This window comes from Macadamia integrifolia, chromosome 5 (genome assembly GCF_013358625.1).
Source record: "Macadamia integrifolia cultivar HAES 741 chromosome 5, SCU_Mint_v3, whole genome shotgun sequence".
In the NCBI taxonomy this organism is placed as follows: Eukaryota; Viridiplantae; Streptophyta; class Magnoliopsida; order Proteales; family Proteaceae; genus Macadamia; species Macadamia integrifolia.
In genome coordinates, this window is record NC_056561.1 from 396,311 (window position 1) to 417,621 (window position 21,311).

The 21,311-nt window shown below is 41.7% G+C and overlaps 1 long non-coding RNA gene across 2 annotated transcripts; it reads left to right on the forward strand.

Annotated features, from left to right (window-relative positions):
* Positions 1–2,969: 2,969 nt before the first annotated feature.
* On the forward strand, positions 2,970–17,478 carry LOC122079201. 2 transcript variants are annotated; one of them, XR_006140352.1, is made up of 4 exons: positions 2,970–3,182; positions 3,322–3,440; positions 16,950–17,104; positions 17,304–17,478. It is a non-coding gene; the product is annotated as an uncharacterized LOC122079201 (long non-coding RNA). The 2 variants fall into 2 exon arrangements; XR_006140353.1 differs by having other exon boundaries at positions 3,327–3,440.
* Positions 17,479–21,311: the final 3,833 nt, after the last annotated feature.

Here is a 21,311-nt window from a genome sequence, read left to right on the forward strand (position 1 = left end):
CTAATACTTGCCGTATTCTTGAGTGTCACAATCTTTCCCCTTTCAGCACAACGTCCTCGATGTGGTTCCACACACTATCAAGGTCTGCTCTGATACCATTTGTAATGCCTTGGTCCCATTAACCTTGGTAGAATATTGTCCTCTTTGGCCCATGGGTCTCAAGGCTTTAAAACGCGTCATGCAATGTTAAGGAGGATATAATTTATTAACTAGCCTAGCAACCTCTCCCTATGCGATATGGGATTAAAACTTACACACCCTCATCAATTTCCCAAACCCTCTGGTACTTACGTATATTTATATGGAAAATGTATATATAGGAAAACCCTAGTGGTTGGGCCTCCAAGAAGTGTTGTATAGCCCATAATGCTTTGAGCTTCATCTAAATAGTTTTTACAGCTTCTTTTGAAATTTGAATGTCGAACATTCGCATGAGACTTCTGTTTCCTATGAGAACAAAATTATGGCGGACCACTATGGCTTGATTATTATTATTTTTGGTTGATTATGTCCTTGATTCCATGACTTGTAATGGACTCAAAAGTTGTGACATTTTGGCCAGCCTTGCGCTTTCATGCTGCTTTGAATGTTCTACCATGGACTTCTCCAGTGGATGCTCATTATCGACCTGCGACACTTGCCAATTAGTTGCATGGGGTGGGGTGCTCATGGTAAGCTACCGTAGATATGAGAAATTACTAATAAAAAAGGCAAAATCGGATTTTTAACGAAGATCTTCCAATCAATAGATAGGAATGATTGTTTGTTATATGGAGAGATAATGGAATACAAGTGTCGAAGAAGCACAACTTGTGGTCCATAACTTTTATCTTGAGGGTGCTGCATTGGATAATATAAAAATGGATTTTAGCCCAAAATTCTAGACAAAAGAAAAAAGATATTACTTCCTTCCACTTGGTTGAAGGTTGGGTAAACTTCAAGCGCATCAAATTCAAATAATTGTCTCTCACAATTTGGTTTATATCACATCCTACTCTTGATGCAGTGGTTACCATTACATTCATTCGAATCATTTTCTCTCACTACTTGGTTTATATCACATCCCACTCCTAATGCAATGATTAACATTAGATTCATTCAAATCACTGTCATTGTCCCAAGAATATGGCAAGTACCAAACTCTCCTAGTAGATTGGTGAAGTATCTCCACCAAGAATGTGACAAGTACTAAGAGGCTTGGGAGATTGGTGAGGGTGTGCAAACTTTAGTCCCACATCGCCTAGGGGAAGATTACTAGGTTAATTAATAACCTCTAGCCTCCTTAATATGGCACAACATGTTTAAAGCCTTAATGCCCATGGGCCAAAAAAGACAATATTGTGCCAAGGTTAATGAGTATGGGGTGTTACAAATGGTGTCAAGGGCAGATCTCGATAGAGTGCATCTTTAACATAGTACAATGCGTTTTAAATCATTGAGGCCCATATTGTGCAAGGTTAATGGGGCCGGGGCTTTACAAAAACGGTTAATGCCTATTCTTATTTGATTTGGAACAATATCAGTTTGATTGAATCAATTTAAAAACCCCAAAAATTATCAGATTCAACTATATTTCAATAATTCTACCAAAAACAAATATGAGCAATATAACACTATCTTGCTGGTACAAGTACACGCCAATGCACGGACTAATGGGAGAGCATGCGGAAACATCTTTAACATAGAGTAGCGCAATCTTTTCGCACCTGCTATATCTAGGTGTAGACACACTAGTGGGAAATGTTTTTCCTTCCAAAAAATACAAATTCTAGTTGAGAAAAAGAAGACTAGAAGGCAATGTGACCTCCACACCAAGAAACAATGAAGGGTGAAATGACCAACCAATCCCCATAAAAAAGGGGAATTTCACTGCTATTGATACTTCTGCATGCGATCCCATTGGTTCTCGCGTTGGTGCGAGGAACATATTGCCTTTTAGGGAACCTTATCCCTTTTCAATTATAGTGTCCTAAAATCATAGATGTCAGCAGGGAAATCAGAAGGGTTGGAGTATTGCTGAGATCTGGAGCAATGCTAACGAGAACTGTGATTTTCTTTTTGGATGCAATACCACACCGTGGTCTTTGAGCAAAACCTCCCCACCGTTTTTGAAAATACCACCATTAACCCATTTTTGAGTCAGACCTAACGACGACGTGGTATTATTACCTATGGTTTGCCTACCCCCTAAGGCTATGAACAATTTAGTTAACATTAACATCTCAGCACTCGAACATTGATGTATTAAGCTTTATATTAATCTAATTTTTCCATTAAAAAAAAAAAATCTATGTTTTTACTAGGGGTGTCAACGGTCCGGGTTGGTGCGATTTCGGTCCGGTTCCACCGGTTTCGGTGTGAGTTTGGAAGTGACCGAAACCGACCCATTAAGGATTTATCGGTTTCGGTCCGGTGTTGGCTTCGGTGCGGTTTGGGTTCGGGTTGGTACCGGTTTGGATTTATTAGGTTCATTTCGGTTTGGATCGGTTTTTTAAACCGGTATGGAGCCATTAGGAAACAACCAAATGATGAATTGTTGAACTTCGATTTCTTAAATCGATTTGTAACCGGGTTGGTTTTGATTTTTGGTCTAGTTTGAATTCTATTTTCCATACAAATGTATACAAAACTATTCAAATTTTAATTTTTTTAATGAATTTTGGAGTGTTTCGGTTTCTTACCGGTTTGGTTTCGGTTTCGGTCCGGGTTTTGAGCCGGTTTCGGGTTCATCCGGTTTTCGGTGCGGTTCGGTTTGGTTTTGGGGTTACAATACTTGAAACCGAACCGAACCAATAAGGCTTCGGTTCGATTTGGTCCGGGTTGTTATCGGTTCGGTCCGGCCGGTTTTACCGGTTCGGTTTATGAATTGACACCCCTAGTTTTTACCTAGGAATCAGGATCGGTGACCGCATTCCTATTTGAATCGGGTGATTCCCGGTCGACTCATTAAATGAAACCGTGCGCTCCAGTCTACTCTCTTACCTCTACCCACCTCCCCAAATCGCCACTGAATGAGGGATCGCGTCTTCCCCCTCCATACGACGATTCTCTGTGCCCATGCCTTCGACACAGCACAATCTTCCCCAAATAGCAATTGAAGGATCCCGTCTTCCCCAGAGCAGCCTGCCTTACCCCGGTGTGTACTCGTCTCTCTCAGACGTCGTCCTTCAATCTCCCACCTGGTCAGTTTTTTTTTTTTCTTTGGAGAATGTAAGTTTTTTATGTTGTCTCTAGAATTAACGAAGTTTTTAGCAGAATGTGCACTGAATATACTTAGCAAACACCTTCTGAGATAATTTACTAGTTGCGATTTTCAAACAGAACAGCCAAAGCAAGCAGTAAAATTCCATAGTCTCCAAACCATTCCAAGTTGAAGTTTAATGGACAGAAGAGCCAAAGCGACACAACTAGAGAGCATTGAAAGCTCTGTACTGTTTGAGGTAAGAGCTTTTAATTTGCACCCAATTCAGATGACTGTGTTCTAGATTGTTTTCAGTCTCAAAATCAGATTCAAGTTTTAAACCTCATTGCTTTTCATCGACGAAAATATCTTTTTTTTTGTTTTTTGTTGGACAACCAACGACTCTGATCAGAATTTATCCCTTTACACAAAAGAATGCGAAATCCCATCTGGGTTTTCTATAGAATCTCGTTTCTCTTCTCCCTTGCTGGATAATTGCATAATTTTAGCAGTTTTTCCTGCGAAATAGGCATAGCTATTCGTGGGTGTTATTTCTATTGTTCGATGATGGATAACAAGTTTATTTGCATGAACAAACTCATCAATGATTAATAGGCATGTTGATTGAGTTGGTTTAGGCATGTGCAATTACAACCGGCGAGTGCACTTTGTGCCTTCAAACTATACTAATGACCTACGGGGATTGGTAACCTGAAGGGTTGCAATGAGGGAAATAGTAAAAAGGAGTGAATTTGTGCATGTTGAAGGTGATCAAAAGACAAGGTGCAGGACAAAGATGACTCAGATTTGAATGTTTGATGAGAAAAGAGTCGATTAATGTTGACATACTGGCTGTTGTGGCTTTAAAAAGTAGAATATCAGAACAGCGTTCATGTAGATGCAAAAGGAATTTGCAGCTATGAGAAAATCTAATTTCAGTTTTGGCATTATCTTCATCTCTATGGAGAGATGAAATATTCCATTGAGATATATCAACATATGCAGCAGGGAATTTACCTTTTTCTGAGCACTGCTTTTGCCCCTTAGTTTCACTTCTGGTGGGATTTTGCATGCTTTATGGAACTGCATATTCTTACATGTAATTTAAATAGTCCTAGACAGCAGGCTCAGTGGTAAAAATGAAGTGTAACAATTTTGTATCAGAAAGAAAAAATGTCAGAAATTGTTTTGGAAAGTTTTGAGTCCGAGGTCATAGTTAGGAAGTTCTGCCATGATTAGAGTGGTCTCAGCCTCTGTCCATGGATATTTGCTTTTGGAAAGTTACTAGTAGAAACATCTAGTATAGTCTCAGTTCTTAAAGTCCCTAATTCCTTTGTTTTTAGATTAGTAGGAGAAGATATGGATTGCATTCAGTTAATCTAATAGAAAACTTATTATAGTTGAGTGGCTATAAGACTTTGTTCAGCTGAGTTCAAAGGGCTTGTGGGAGTTTCTGCATTTACAGTTAGGTTGAACTTTTTAGTCCAGGGTTGATAATTATAAGATTTTTGTAGAATTGGTATTTGAGTAATTTTTTTTTAATGAATCAATGGGATTAGTTATTTTCTATGTTATGCTTTCTGGTTTTTAGGATGCTTTTCATGTAGTTAGTTTATAACAAGATTTTAAGTAAAGGGGCTGCTGTTTTTTGCAACATTGTAGTCCATACAAAGGCACAGGTGATCGCTAAGTGACTGTACTACAATTGCATTTAATGAGCTGAACTGGACTTCTTGATCTTCATTGCTGCACCTCTGCTTGGTGAGCTTTTGTTTTTACTGCTAGTTGTTGCTTGTACCAAGTAGTGCTGATGTAGAACCGATTCCCAACTTAGACAACTAGGAACTAATTCCATAGTAGGATCTTTCAATAGTGCTAACAGTACAATACATCACCAATTCCAGCAATATAAAATATCAGAAACTCTTAATAGAAGTAAACAATCAGGAATTAAGCTCTCAATAACCCACAACAAGGTCTATCAGTGTCTTGATTAATGTTCAGGCTCAGACGAGACAAACAGAATCAGAAACAGTACTATCAGATGTCAGAAAACAGATTAATAACGAGGTAAAATAAACAGGTAGATATAGTCAGTCAGTCCTTTGGATGGGCTGAACTTCTGGTTGAGTGAAGTACTTTCAGACTATATTAATTGTTCAAAACCTCAACCCAAATTGATGGCTGGATTGAACGATTACCAAGGGATCTCTGAAATTAGAAAGTAAGGCCTTAAATTAGTAACTAACTGATGTAGGGAGGGGCCTAGACAACTAGGTTTCCTACAAGGGGTCAATCCACTAGACAAGGGGATACTCAATTGGTCCTGAATAGGGTTGGGTTCAAAGTTGCTCAGCAACATACAAATTTAACATGCAAGAATAATAGATTAATTAACAGGGCAACAGTAGTCAATAATAGTCTAAGCATGAAAAACACTTAAGACTACCCAAGCGTCAAATGGGGATATGGGGAAGGGAACATGGCAGCAAATATGTGTTAGGTTTAGCACAGATCAATCAAGGCACTAAGCATAATAAGTAACCCACGCAGTCTTCTAAAATCAGCCAACTAATAAGGTAACAGCAGGGATTTTTCTTTTAGGATAATAGTAAATAATGGCTTGAAAAACAGAGTATATTTTCAGGTTTCAGTGGGGGGGGGAATAATGAATATAATAGGCAGCCAATGAGTGTGGAGCAGGGGGTTTTACTTACCTTCTTGCTGTCCGAAGTCTGAGGAGAAAAGAAGAACTCAAGGTCCTCCAAAATAAAGAGATGCAGTCCACCTTATTTGACGCAATGGAAGATTCAGCTTGATGGTATAATGCTCGACAGAAACCCAGCTTGTCGATGAAGAACTCAGCAGCAATCCAGGTGGGATTTAGTCAATGGAGATGATCTCCAGTTACTGTGACGATGCCTGCAACAATGCAGCAGTAACAGAGAGCAACAGAACAGCAAGAGAGAGGTTACAATTGAGAACACAGAGAGAAAGTAGAGGATGGGAGGGGGAAAGTCGAGAAAGTGAGAAAGAGAATGGGAGAGAGAGTCGTGAAAGGAAGGGGAGGTGAGAAAGAGAGAGAGACTGAGAGTGAGAGACGAGAGAGAGGAGATTGTGAGAGAGAGGGACGACAGCCTTTTTTGTCTTTCAAAATAAATTTTCATTGACTAATTCAAACGATGGCCAATAGCCTTACATATATAAAGAATAAAATTTCCAAAAATAAAAAAAGAAATATTTAAAAACTCAATCACTTGAAATAATAAACTACCTAATAGACCAATAGAAAGAAGTCCTAGTTTCCTAATTATTTAAAACAGTCAAATAATACTATGAATTAAAGTAAAGACTAAAATAAAATAAGATTTGGTGAGGTCCACAAGGATCTGCCGATTGGGAGGGAAAAGGGGGGTTGAACCCAGTGCTGGGAAGGCTGGTTCGACTCCCTCTCTTTCCTTCTTCTTTCTTCTAGCTTTCCTCCAGCCAAATGGAATGTATATGTGGCTGGGTCTTGCGCCTACGCCACTGGTATACATGGATGTCCCCATCAACTCTCTCCGGCTTAGAAGAATTTACCTCGGGTGAATTGTGGCTCATGTAGTACTCAAGCAGGTCTGGGTTGAGTTGTCGGATTTCTTGCATTGTGATCTAAGTGTTGTCAATTTCCGGACGTCCACGCCATTTGACCAAGAACTCTCTGGAACCTCCTCTGTGTGTGTTTGTGTGTATGTGTGTGTGGATACAATCCTCTCATCAAGGATTTCCTCAACTTCTTCAGTTCTCTTCATGACCTTAAGTACAGGTGGTAAAGAGGTTGGGGGAAGTGGCTGGGTTGGTTCAGCGGTATCATTAAGGGTGAAAGGGAAGTCCTCAAGGTCATCAAGGTAAAAGGGGGTAATGGTAGAGGCACCATGGTATAGGATAAGATCTTCCATGTTGAAAATGTTACTGATTTCCATACTAGCTGGTAGATCAAGGACATAAACATTGACACCTATCCTCTTAAATACCTTGAAAGGACCTGTGCTACGAGCATGTAGTTTGCTTACTTTTCCCCTAACAAAATGTTGCAGCTTGATTCTAACCATCACTATATCTCCCTCTTGAAACTCTTGTAGCCTTCTGTTCACATCTGCCTTTGACTTATATTGATCGTTGCTCAGTGCTATCTATCTTCTTGTACCTGCATGCAAATCATATATATGCTGAGCAAAAGATTCGGCTGATGGGGAGGCCCTAGAATTGGACACAACTGGGACAAGGTCTATGGGTGATCGAGGCTGGTATCCTGAACAAATCTCAAAGGGTGACAGACCAGTGGTACGGTTCTTAGAACTATTATATGCAAACTCGGCTTGGCTAAGGACTCGATCCCAACTGGTAAGGTGTTCTCCTATGAGGCAACACAACAAATTTCCCAGACTCTTATTGACAACCTCAGTATGAGGGTGGAAAGCTGCAGAGAAGCGGAGCTTAGTACCCATCATCCGCCATAGGGTTCTCCAAAAATGACTGGTGAACTTAACATCCCTATCGAACACTATGGTGAGGGGTAACCCATGGTACTTGACAACCTCGTTAAAGAAAAGTTTGGCTACTTTGGACGCAGCAGAGGTCTTAGAGCATGGGATGAAATAGGCCATCTTCGAGAAGCGATCTACAACCACATAAACAAAATCATAGCCTCTCGAAGTTTTTAACAGACCAAGCACGAAGTCCATGCTAAGGTCCTGCCAAGGGGCATGGGGAATGGGTAGGGGAGTGTACAAGCCTGTGTTCTGCTTTTGTTGTTTGGCAGTCTGACATGTCCTACACTGACTCACAACTCTAGCAACTTCTCTCTTTAGTCCTGGCCAAAAGAATCGGTCCTCAACGAGGGTGATGGTCTTATCTCGACCGAAATGGCCAGCAACTCCCCAACATGCAATTCCCAGATCAGGAAATCTCGGAGTGAAGTCCTAGGAATGCACAACTTGCTTCATTTAAAAAGGAAGCCCTCCTGAAGTAGGTAGTCTGAGCGACTGACAAGGTTACCTCCACTCAAGGAAGTGAATGACTCACTAAAATCAGGACAGGTGAGGTACTGGTCCTTGACTTGCTCGAATCCTACAACCTCTACACTCATAGTTTGGAGCAACACACTAGCTCGACTCCTAGCATTTGTGCGACTGAGGAACATGTTTACCTCGGCTTAGTGCATCTACAACGGTATTCCCTACACCAGGTCTATGCTTGAGTACAGAGGTGTACTCCTGGAGAAACTTGACACACTTAGCGTGTCTCTGGTTTAGTTTCTTTTGGGTGCTTAGGTATCTCAGAGCCTAGTGGTCAGAGAATAGCACGAATTCTTGTGATAAAAGGTAATGTCGCCAATAGCGCAGTGATTGGACAATCGCATGGAATTCTTTGCCGTTTGTGGAATATCGTTGCCTTGCTTCATTAAGCTTCTCACTAAAGTAGGCAATGGGGTGTCCTTTTTGCCCTAAGACACCACCTATCCCAATATCAGATGCATCACAGTTTATTTTGAAGACCTTAGAAATATCTGGGAGGCGCAGGACGGGGGCCTCAGTCATGAGCTTTTTAATCTCAGTAAAGGCCTTCGTAGCACTCTTAGTACATTGAAACTCCTTTTTCATGCAATCTGTGATAGGAGACATAATGGAATTAAACCGGTAAATGAACCTCCTGTAGAAAGTGGCTAAGCCATAAAAACTTCGCACTTTATGGACATTAGTTGGCTCAGGCCACTCTACAATCGCTTTCACTTTCTTAGGGTCAGCAGACTCTCCTTGGGCTGAAACAAAAAACCCTAAGAAGATGACTTGATCACTCATGAAGGTGCACTTCTTGAGGTTGACATAGAGTTTTTCTTATAGAAGTACATGAAAGACCTTCTATAAGTGATCCAAGTGGGAAGTCGGAGTCTTACTGTAAATGAGGATATCATCTAAGTAGACTACTAAGAACTTGCCAATGAATGGGTGAAGCACTTGATTTATTATTCTCATGAAGGTGTTAGCTGCATTTGACAAGCCAAAAGGCATGACTAACCACTCAAAAAGGCCATCCTTCGTCTTGAAGGCTGTCTTCCACTCATCTCCAGGCCTTACCCGAATTTGGTGGTACTCGCTCTTGAGAGATCAATCTTTGAGAAGATCGATGAGTTGGCCATTATATCCAACATGTCATCAAGCCTAGGGATAGGAAACCTATACCTGACAGTGATCTTATTGGTGGCCCTACTATCAACACACATACGCCAGGTGCCATCTTTCTTTGGCTTGAGCAAGGCAGGTACTGCACATGGTTTAAGGCTCTCCCTAATGAATCCCTTCTGTAATAATTCATCCACTTGCCGTTTGAGTTCGGTGTGCTCTTTGGGATTCATTCGGTAATGGGATAAGTTCGGGAGAGAAGACCGTGGAAATAAGTCAATAGCATGCTGGATGTCACGCATAGGTGGTAACTCATCAGGTAGTTCCTCAGGGAATAACCTCTCAAATTTCCTCAACAAGGGCTGTACTTCTCTAGGGGCCTCAGTGAATAAGCGTGACCTATCAGTATTACTCTGTATGGCAAGTAGAGCATAAATCACTCCTGACTCTTGACACTCTCTTTCAAATTGTTGTTGATTTAGAATGTTGAGTGTTTTGGTGGGGGTGTGTTTTGATGTACTTCCCTTGTGTTCTGGAACCCCTACTTCCTTAGGGGCACTGAGGGTCAACCTAATTTTCTTTCCTTTGAACTCAAAGACATAGGTGTTGAACTTCCCATAATTGGTGACATCCCGGTCATATAACCAGGGCCTACCTAGGATGATGTGGGCAACATCCATCTTTAAGACATCACACCACACTCTATCCTCATATCCTGCAAAGTGTAGGGGAACTAGACACCTCAGATTAACGGGAATGGTGGACTGATCTACCTAGGCAACCTTGTAAGGCTTGGGGTGGGGTTCGGGTTTGAGGTCCATTTGTGCAACAACGCTCTTGGCAACCACATTCATGCAACTCCCGCTGTCTATGGCGACGTGGCAGTTCTTGCCCTGATGACATGTGTAAGTGATGAAAATATTAGTTCGCCGCCAATTATCGCTACTTCTAGGTTGTGAGACCATGCATCGCACAATACCGAGCTTGAGGTTACCGGCCTCCTCAGCGTCCTCATCAGATATGGTCTCATCTGGTCTATGGTCCTCGTACTCATGGTCCTGAAAACCTTTTTGGTCACCTTTTTCAGGAGTCTGCTCCCCCACATAGAGGTTTCTATTTGGGCACTCTCTAGAGAAGTGACCATGCCCTCAACACTTGAAGCATTGTTGTTGCCCACTACTCTTGGGTGCTTCTCCCAAGATTCCTTTACCCCTATTGTCAAATTGCCGCTGTGGTGCAGCAGGGGGTTTTGGGAATCCAGTTGTTCCTTGGGGTGGTTTCCTAAAGTGGGACTCCCTAGCTTGAAAGCTCTTCCTTTGAGAATAAGTTCTCATGGAGGATTCCACCTCAAAGGCTACCCGGAAGGCCTGTGGAACATCTCGCACCAGGGGGGTGCCATATGTGACTAGATTTCGGAGTTGAGCCCAGTGAGGAATTTAAAGTGTTTGCTTAACATCCTCCCGAATACGGATTCTAATTTTCAACTCATTGAACTTGCTCATGTATTCGGTCACAGTTAGTTTTTCTTGCTTCAGGGTATTCATGTCATTCAACAACTGTAGCCTATAGGTGATAGGCAAGAATTTCCTCTTGAGCCTTTCTTGCATTTCTACCTATGTTGTGATTGGCTCAAGTCTTAGGTTGGCCTCTTGGTACTCTAGGTCTGTCCAGAAGTCCTGGACGGCTCCGATAAGCTTGAACTTAGCAAATTTATAGCGGACTTCCTCGGGCATGTCATAAAACTCAAAGTACCTATCCATCTGCTTAATCCAATCTAGAAGGATCCTAGCATCAATCTCACTATCATAGGTAGGGGCATCTACCTTAATCATCCGCCTGACATCAAAACCCCTATCATAATGCTCATAACTCTCATCATCTCCATATTGGGTATGGTGTCTTGGAGCAGGTTGTCTTCGACCCCTACCCCGACCTCTACCACGCCCTGTGCCTAGAAAATTATCCCCTATCCGGTCATAACCATTAGTGTGGTTGTCATCGTTCTCTATCTCTGGGTTAGGGACTCTTGTTCTAGGTCCAGTGCCTAGCGTATTATGGTCCTGCCGTCTGTCTGAGTTTAAGGCATTAGTTTCAAGGGCGGCAAGCCTAGCGGTGACGGTCTGGAGACGAGTAGCTTGTGCTTCCCTATCAGCCAACAATGTTTCCCATTTGGTCCTATTGGCAGTTAATTCAGTTTGAAGGTTTCTTAGAAACTCTTCGTTCTGTTGGAGGACTCTTGCCCATTGATCCGACTGAATGGTGGTATTAGGAGGGTCAGACATGTCCTGGTATGCTCTATCACTATGGGTGGACATAAAAAAGAAAAGAAAAAAGAGGGCAGCCAAGGTGTGGTTGCCAACAAAGACTCAAGGCCTACTTAGAACCTCCAATTGAGATAGGTGATGTCCCTTTCGATCCTAAGGTTAGAAATTTCCCTCTCAATAATGTGTTTCTGGTGGGAATAGTGTCCAATGCTATTTGGTCCCGCCAAACGAAGGAGAAAGAGGGTATCTTCTAACCTAAGGTAACACTCCTTTAGCTCAAACTCAACTATGGGCAGGTTGTGACGAAGGTTAGACCTCAAAGGACAAGACATGTGAATAATGACAATGATACCCAATCATAACAAGACCAACCAATACCATACTCTGATACCAAGATGATGTAGGGAGGGGCCTAGACAAATAGGTTTCCTACAATGGGTCAATCCACTAGACAAGGGGATACTCAATGGGTCCTGAATTGGGTTGGGTTCAAAGTTGCTTAGCAAAATACAAATTTAACATGCAAAAATAATAGATTAATTAACAGGGCAGCAGCAATCAATAATAGTCTAAGCATGAAAAACACTTTAAGACTACCCAAGCGTCAAATGGGGATATGGGGAAGGGAACATGGCAACAAATATGTGTTACGTTTAGCATAGATCAATCAAGACACTAAGCATAATAAGTAACCCATGCAGTCCTCTAAAATCAGCCAACTAATAAGGTAACAGCAGGGATTTTTCTTTTAGGATAACAGTAAATAGTGGCTTGCAAAACAGAGTATATTTTCAGGTTTCAGTGCGGGGGAATAATGAAGATAATAGGCAGCCAATGAGTGTGAAACAGGGGAGTTTTACTTACCTTCTTGCTGTTTGAACTCCGAAGTCTGAGGAGAAAAGAAGAACTCAAGGTTCTCTAAAATAATGAGATGCAGTCCACCTTATTTGACGCAATGGAAGATTCAGCTTGATGGTATAATGCTCGGCAGCAACCCAGCTTATCGATGAAGAACTTAGCAGCAATCCAGGTGGGATTTAGTCAATGGAGATGATCTCTAGTTACTGTGACGATGGCTGCAACAATGCAGCAGTAACAGAGAGCAACAGAACAGCAAAAGAGAGAGGTTACAGTTGAGAACAGAGAGAGAAAGTCGAGAATGGGAGGGGAAAAGTCGAGAAAGAGAGAAAGAGAATGGGCGAGAGAGTCGTGAAAGGAAGGGGAGGCGAGAAAGAGAGAGAGACCGAGAGTGAGAGACGAGAGAGAGGAGATCGTGAGAGAGAGGGACGACAGCTTTTTTTGTGTTTCAAAATAAAATTTCATTGACTAATTCAAACGATGGCCAATAGCCTTACATATATAAAGAATAAAATTTCCAAAAATAAAAAAAGAGATATTTAGAAACTCAAGCACTTGAAATAATAAACTACCGAATAGACCAATTGAAAGAAGTCCTAGTTTCTTAATTATTTAAAACAGTCAAATAATACTATGAATTAAAGTAAAGTACTAAAATAAAATAAGATTTGGTGGGGTCCACAAGGATCTGCCGATTGGGAGGGAAAAGGGGGGGTCGAACCCAGCGCTGGGAAGGCTGGTTTGACTCCCTCTGTAATACCCTACTTCTTAAGCCCGGTCTGATTAAGCGGTTGACCCGGTTAAACCATGCAGGAACCGAACCAGAGGGAGTTAGAGCGGGTTCCTTATGGGCTATGATGGCAAGGGTGACCTTAAACACCGGTTGGCCTGACAAGTCCGAGCCCGTGCCAGAAGAGACGGGAGTGCCTAAGCCGTGTACATGCACCTACCATAAGGCCATGTACGGATAAAGCATGTATTGTAGCCGTATATTAAGGTATATACGTATACTACATCGTATGCCAGGGTGGGGTTTGCGTTGGGGCCCGAACTCGGTCAAAATCCCAAGTTTTGGCCCTCAGGTGGGCGGACAGGTGGGTGCACCCACCCACCTGAGTGACCCATCCATGTGCACTATTCACTTATTTAGGAATTATATATATAGCATTTATGACTTTATTTTCTTTTCATTTATGACACCCGTACGTTGGTGAGGATAGTAAAGAGGAGAGAGAAAAGAAAGGGAAGAAGAAGGGAAGAGAAGGAAGAGGAAGAAGAGAAGGATTTCAGCGGCGCCGAAGCTTGATCTTCCCATTTCGGTGCCGGAAGAGTGATCTTCAACTCTAGATCTACATTTGGAGGTAAGCAAAGTCGAGTTCTTTGAACATTCACCATACCCAAGCTTAAACCCTTGATTCGAGTAGGGTTTCTTGAGATCTTGTAAATCCCCTTTGAAATGATGAATCTAAGGTTTAATAGATGATTTATGTGTTGATCTTGAAGGATTTGAAGAGGTATTGACATGGTGGAAGAAGCATTGTGGGTTTGAAGTGATTTGGAGGGTTTGAAGTCGTTCTTGAGCAAAGAAGGTAAGATGGTTTCCCATCACTTGAATCTAACCTAGATCTAGGTTAGAGTCATCCTATAAGACTTGAAAGTGTGAAGAATGGGTTGGGAAAAGCCCCCATTTTAATCCCCAAAGAATGGAGGAAGTTGGGAAGAAACGGCAGTTTTCCCGCCAAGACCGGTGGGTGGAATCGGTGGGCCCCTACCCGCCTGAGAGGGCAGGGGGGCTTCGGGCACAACCGGCGGGCCAAACCGGCGGGCCCCTACCCGCTGGTCCAAACCGGTGGGTAGGACAGGTGGGCTGTCCCGCTGGTCCAAACCGGTGGGTAGGACCGGTGGGCCAGACAGCCCACCTGTCTGACCCACCTGTGTGGCTCCGAAGGTGATTCTTACTTCCGATTGAACCCAAATCGGACGTGCGACCTTTTTTTAACGTTCTAAACATGATTTTGTCATCGGATCATGTTAATTTTGATTTCAAAATGGTGAAGTACTAACCCCGTTCAATTATGTTAGGTTCACCAAATCCTACCCAATTCGCACCGGATCTCACCTGTACCGAACGGGAATCCTTGTTCGCTACAAGTAAGTGGGGAGAGAACGTTTGGCCTTGTTTCAAGGCATTGTTTGGCATTCATTTAATTATATCTAGTCTAGTCATGCCATCATGAATATGCTATGTAGATTAGTCATTCCTCACATTGTTATGCATATGTGCTATGTTTACTTTCTAAATGCCAATTGAATGAGATGTTTATATGTTGAATGTGGACATCATGGTGCATGATGCATTGATAGACTAGATGCCGTAGTCAGCTTGGAGACGAGTGCATTGGTGGCCCATGGAATGGGACGCGGTGGCACTATGCAATCGTACTATTGTCATATAGGAGCATGCGGTATTAGGATTTTCACCATCTCGTGCTACGACCCTTCCCAACAGGGGTTAAGGTGTTGGGTTATCATTTGGGGGGAAGCAGTGGTCGCGGTCGTTGGGTCACTGTGGCAGTTAGACATAATGCCCGGCGGGTCATTTAGGACAGTCGGCAACCCCGGTGGTACATTCAAGAGGGCTAATCGTACTGCTTTTAAATTGCTGGAGTCAGCACCTTTATTTTCAGTCATTTACATTTCTGTTGAGAGCCGGTGGACGGCATTGTCTTTACTTTTCCGAGTACTCACGGTGGGCCTTCTCCGACAACCCTATGGGCGTATCGCGGGAGGGAGTTCGCGGCTCGTACCCGGAGTATACGTGCACTGTGGCTGTAGTAGCACTAAAACCAAGGACTTAGTAATGTTGCTTAGGTGGATGTGATTTAAAATGTATAGCATGGCATGTAGTGCATATGATGGTGTTTTGATGTGTGGACTGCTGTGTGGTTCATCTTACCACTTACTGAGCTAGTGAGCTCATCCCACGGGTACCCCCTTTTTAGATGATTTTGTAGGTCATACATCTGAGGAGCACGGGGTGGGTCCCACAATCGAGTTTCCTGAAGAGGACTGGTGGAACCCTGAGGAGTTAAAGCACGGCGCTGATTGCTCGTGTGAGAGTTGTGCTGCGGGACCGCAGTTCTGAGGCCGTGCTGAGCTCCACTTCGGAGGCCGAGCTGAGCTCTACTATGTGATGCCGAGCTGGGCTCAACCCTTGATGCCGAGCTGAGCTCTAGCCTTTGTCGCCTAGCCGAGCTGTGTACTTTGATTATTTTGATGAGTTCCTTTACATACTTGATATATGAATTGTACTTTTATTGTGTAATTATCATGCCTTCGGGCCCACATGTATATAATTATTGTATCACAATTCGGGTATCAAGTATTATGGGTTTATTCTCAGGTAAAACTTAGTCTTCCGCTGATCTGATGAGCTTATATTAGTTGTGTGTATGCTGTGGTGGAATACAGTATCTGATGATCCTGGCAGGTTTGGGTTAACTGGTGTTAACCCGGTCACTGGCCCGGTTCTGTGAGAACGGGGTGTGACACCCTCTCTTTCCTTCTTTCTTCCTTCTTCTTTCTTCTAGCTTTCCTCCGGCCAAATGGAATGTATATGTGGCTGGGTCTTGCGCCTACGCTGCTGGTATACGTGGATGTCCCCATCACTTACTGTTGGGGCTAAACCAGCTATTGGATCTGATGTAGATCACGCTGTCAAGAGTGGTGTATTAGGGGATCAGTGCTGGTCCAAAGCTGGGCCATTCTACAGCTGTTGAGCAGCTTGGCAGCTTGGGCAGCATGGGCCATCAAATGGGGTTAACGGCATCTTCCAGAAGAACCCCAGAGCCAGCTATCTATTTCAGCCACATAATGGGTTTTGTTTCCATTTTTAGTTCCTACTACAGCTATTAACTTCTCGTTAGTTATTTGTTTCTGTTAGAAGGCTGTCGTGAGAAGAGAAAGAAGGAGTCGTCCTGCGGATTGTGCAGGCTCCTCCCTTGGTGTTGTCCGAGTCTGACTAGGATAGTCCTAGTTCAGCTAGGACTGATGTTATGTTAGGAATTGGCTTTCTCTATTTCTATTTACTGTTTCCTTTTAGGAGTCTTAGATATTGCACAAATTGATTCTTAGTTGGGAAGTACTATCTCAAGTAGAGTTCTTTTGAAACTCGAGATCAGGCCCTTGGATCAAGTTCCTTCTGTTCCTATATTTGAATATAGTGAACCATTGAAATTTGAATCAAATCTGAAATCCGGATCTGTTTTATCACTTATTCTTTAATTCTGGTTCTTATTTATTCACTGCGATTTTGGTTTTCAACTGAGTTTCTGAAGATAATCCCTTAAGCTTCTAGAAACCCATTAGTTCCCCATAGTTTCTGAACTTCCCACCTAACCTACATGTTCCCAACTAAGTTGTTTTTGTCTTGCTAAATGTGCCTCTTATGGTTTCTAATTATAACTCTGGTTACATTCATGACAGAGAATGCTCTAGAGGACAACAGCCAAAGCATCCTGAATCTACGTGATATGCTCTATGTTTTGCAGAGTAAGTTCCTCGATGCAGATAGATTGTTTCACAAGGAAGTTTGTTGGCTCTTCATCCCCATTAGTCTCCATAGCACTTCCTTCTCAAAGGTATGCTTTAACGTATGATTCTTTTATATGATCTATGAGATGTTAAAAAATGAGGACTTACTGAGAGAAATTAGTTTCAAGAAGCACTGCCTTTATAAGAGACTGCGTAGATGAATATTCACTGATTTATTTCAGTCCCAGTTAATTTTTAGTGTTTGGAATTCATGATATATTTATTCATTTCTTTCCCCAACTGCAGGGAAACACATTTCTGGTATATCCGACCTGATGAAGTACAGAGCAAATCCCTCTTAAATCAATATTTGGAGTTGCTATCTCACAGCGAAAAAGAAAAGGTTTTCTGCATGCGTGGAGATGAGCTTCAAAAAAGAGCCATACTTGCTCGTGCCTTGATGCGCACTACCCTTGCAAGATGTAGAGTTCGATTTTCCCTCTTTCTTTTTCCCTGCTTATCTTCTTCCAATTTTTTTTCTTGCTTTGAGATTGCATTTGGGGTTAATGAGAGAGATTAATGTTGGGTGACAAAGAAAGAACAACATAAACAAAGTTAGTGTAGCTGAGATAAGGATGTTGAGATGGATGGGTGGTATACTATAAAAGTCTAGATAAAACATTAAAAAATTCGAGGTGATCTATGAGTAGGCCTAATAGCAGATAAATTGAGGGAGCGGGGTTTAGTGTGGTATGAACATTTGCAGCAGAGGCCTTTCAATGCAGCAGTAATGAGTGATATGATACATTAGAGTAAGAGATGAAGGGGTTGACCGTAGGTGACTTGGGAAGAAGTGGGGAGAAAATGTATGAATAGCCTAGGCTTGACAATTAACTAATGCATATTGAAATAACCTAGAGGGGGGGGTGAATAGGTTATACTAGTGGAATTTTAACTCTTTTCGAAGTACTGTCCCAAGTGTGATTGTAAATAATAAATGCGGAATAAAATAGAACAAGCACAATCACATAACACCGAGAATTATAGTGGTTCGACTTAATCTGACTCTAGTCCACTCCCTACAAGAATTCTCTTGTAAGGTATTCCACTAGTTCTCCCTTTCAGTACGGTAGGTAGGGAAGAAAACCTTTATAATCTTTTTATGGATAAGAGTATTCTTACAAATCCCCTTTACAGGCAGAGAGGCGTCTTTACAATCTCTTTTGGAGGTAGAAAGACACCTTCCTCTTTTTAGGATAAGAGAATCCTTACAACCCTAAGTACAATCTAGAATCGTAATAACAGAAAAAAAATAAGGAGTCGTGGAAAAAGATGAATACCTCAAGTGTGGTGCAAATGATAAGAATGAAAGATGAATGATGCACCTTTTGTAAAGTCCTTTCTTATGGCTTTGACTTGCATAGGAGAGAGTGGAGGACTTGATTGAGACTTGAGCTCTTGTTGGGATTATAATAATCGAACACCTCAAGAAGGATAGAATAATCTTAATGACTCTTGAATGCTTACAATAATGCTCGTAATGTTCTTTCTTAATTCATATTTAATTAAGAGCAGTTAGGGTATTTATAGATGAGTTTAGTGAAGCATTTTAGGCAGAAAATCATGCTCTAATGGTCGTATTCTGGGACCATTGGTCGACTAGAACTTTCTACCAGTCGACCGGAAAGAGCTGTTGTGGTAGAAAACTAGCCGTTGGAGCTTTTTCAGGGAGGCACCGGTCGACCGGTACTTCTATCCGGTCGACTGCCAGCTTGACAGATTCTGTTATGTCAGAATTCTGTCATACTGATCTGTCGACGGTGATTTGACCATAACTTTTTGGTTCGACCTCGGATTAACCCGAAACTAGTTGTGTTGGAATTGTGACTCGATTTCCTACAACTTTTGCGAAGGGTCTATTTCCTGATATTAACTCTGAGGTTACCCAAAATGCCCTTGAGTCAGGTTAATCTGTTTTCATAGAGTTTTACTAGAGCACATTGCACTCTACCACCTAAAGTCATTCTAGTATGATGCATGAGCTGCGAGCATATGCAATGTGTGTACAAACTACAAAATATATTCTCTATCCTATGGTCTTCATCTTGGGTCTTGATGTCTTCATCTTCGGTCTTGAATGTCTTTATCATCTTGGGTCTTGAATGTCTTTAAGCTTCAAGGTCATGTCTACATGAGTTCAAACCTTGATGTCCTTCTAAGTGTTTCTTCAAACTAATTACACTTTATCAAACCAAGTTAAAGACGTATGTTTGTTTGTTAACACTAAAACATAGTAAGGAGTGTGGACATGTTTCCCAATACATATTCGGTCAAATCTTAAGGATCTGATTGGCCTTTGAGTAATGGGTCCACTAATGGAATGGAAGAGATCCCCGATCTGACGGCTTGATGTGGGCCAGATCTGATCTTGAATCTGACAGTCAAATTTAAAAGACACTAACAACAGATTTAAATACTTCAAATCCAGATAAATAGGTCATATCGATAGTGTAGAAAATCAAGAAACTGTTGTGCTGTCCAATGAATAGCCACGCATGAAACATTTTTCCTGAAAAATTGGAGCTGAAACTAAATAATGGATAAAAGAGTGTAGAAAGAGAAATGCTATCGATTGAAGGATAAAAGGAAAAATAGAAGGAAAGAAAGAAAGGTACTAGAATTAGGAAAAGCCTTCCTATGGAGAGAGGAGAGCATAGAAAGAGAGAGAGACACCATTGGGAACCACCAATACTCCAAAACCAAGTTTCAATTCATCCCACGGTAGGACTGCTTGATGCAGGGGAGTTCTTAACTTACTCCCAAAGAAAGAAGAAAACCAAACGGGCCTTGGTAGCCAATGACTTGAAGGAAGCTGGGTTCTTTATGTCCTTTACCAACATGAGCCACTATGCCCATTAGTGGGCCTGTCCACTATGTGGGCTACTTAATTTCTCCAACAGCCCCATTGTCGGTTGCTTTAGCAGTAGTTTATTTTGTTGTGCCTTCATTTTAGAATGGAACTATGTCCTATTTTTTATTGTTAATAGTCTATTTTAGTTACAATCACTCCCATCGTGGAGTATTGTTTTCTTTCACTTTCCTTATGGAGCTATGAGATGCATAAAACCCTGGTGGGATGCCAGGTAACTGGTGAGATTCTGCTTGAGCTATTGAGTGGGAAACTCGGGTCACTTTTTTATTCTTCTTCTTTGTGCCTTCCTAGCCTGCTGTACTGGTGAGGTTCAAATTCTCTTTCTTTTTGTTTATATTCAGCTATTAAACTGTGATTGAGGCGAGGGCTTGTTGCTGCTTAGACGGACCTAGAAGTTTGGGGTTTTATATCACTTGATTGCTATTAAAAAAAAGAAAAAAAATTCACTGGCAGATGCTCTGTTTTCATTTTTTTTTTTGGCTGTAACCTGGTTATTTGTAGTACTTTGGGTCTATTATCCATCAGGGAGACTCTTCCTTCGGCCAGAAATCCAGCCTAATCAGATTGAGGATGTGTTGCTTTGATGGTCTATTAAATCTGGAAATTTCACATTACCTCTCTAAAAGTTAGTCCATTGTGTCTCATCTAACCATTAGATAACAACCAGGTTTGGGGGATCTTTTATACCCATCAGATGCTGAACTTGACCTGGAGTTGAGCTGGTCTGAGTTATTGATATGCTGTACCAGAAATCTCCCAAAATCTGGGTTTTGGGTTTCAGATTTGATTGTTTTGATTATTACTTCAAATCTTGTGTTTGAAGTTTGTATTGATCAAAGGGGGAGGAGTTGTGATTAAATCTCGACTTCTCTGCCATTTAGGGGCCTTTATGTCTTTATCTTTTATTTTGTTAAGTGTTTACTTTTATGCCCTTGTTTTGTTGGTTTCCTTTATATTGAATGAAGTGGGTTGTCCTAACCTCTAAGGTTGTGACTCCCAAGTTACACAACATCTCTTTCTCTTCTCTTCTTTTTCTCTTTTATCCTTTACTCTCTTCTTTTTCTCTTTTATCCTTTGCATGGTATTAGAGCTTGATCCTTAGGTGCTGCTAGTCTGCTACACTTTCATCTTAGGATCCTGTTCACTTTCTTCTCTGTTTTCAATTAAGATTGATTGAATCATCATAAGTTTTGCTTTTAGTTTTCTCTAGTTTTTCATTTTGAAGGAGTGCAGCACCCTATGCTGCTATTTGGTTGTTTTTAGAGACTAGTTTGTGACCAGCCTTAAGAACTAGGTCTCAAGTCTCATATATGGTGGTTGTTGATCTATGGAGTGAAGATTGAATGTAGAAGTTCAGGTGTTTTGGGAAATCAATTTTTCAG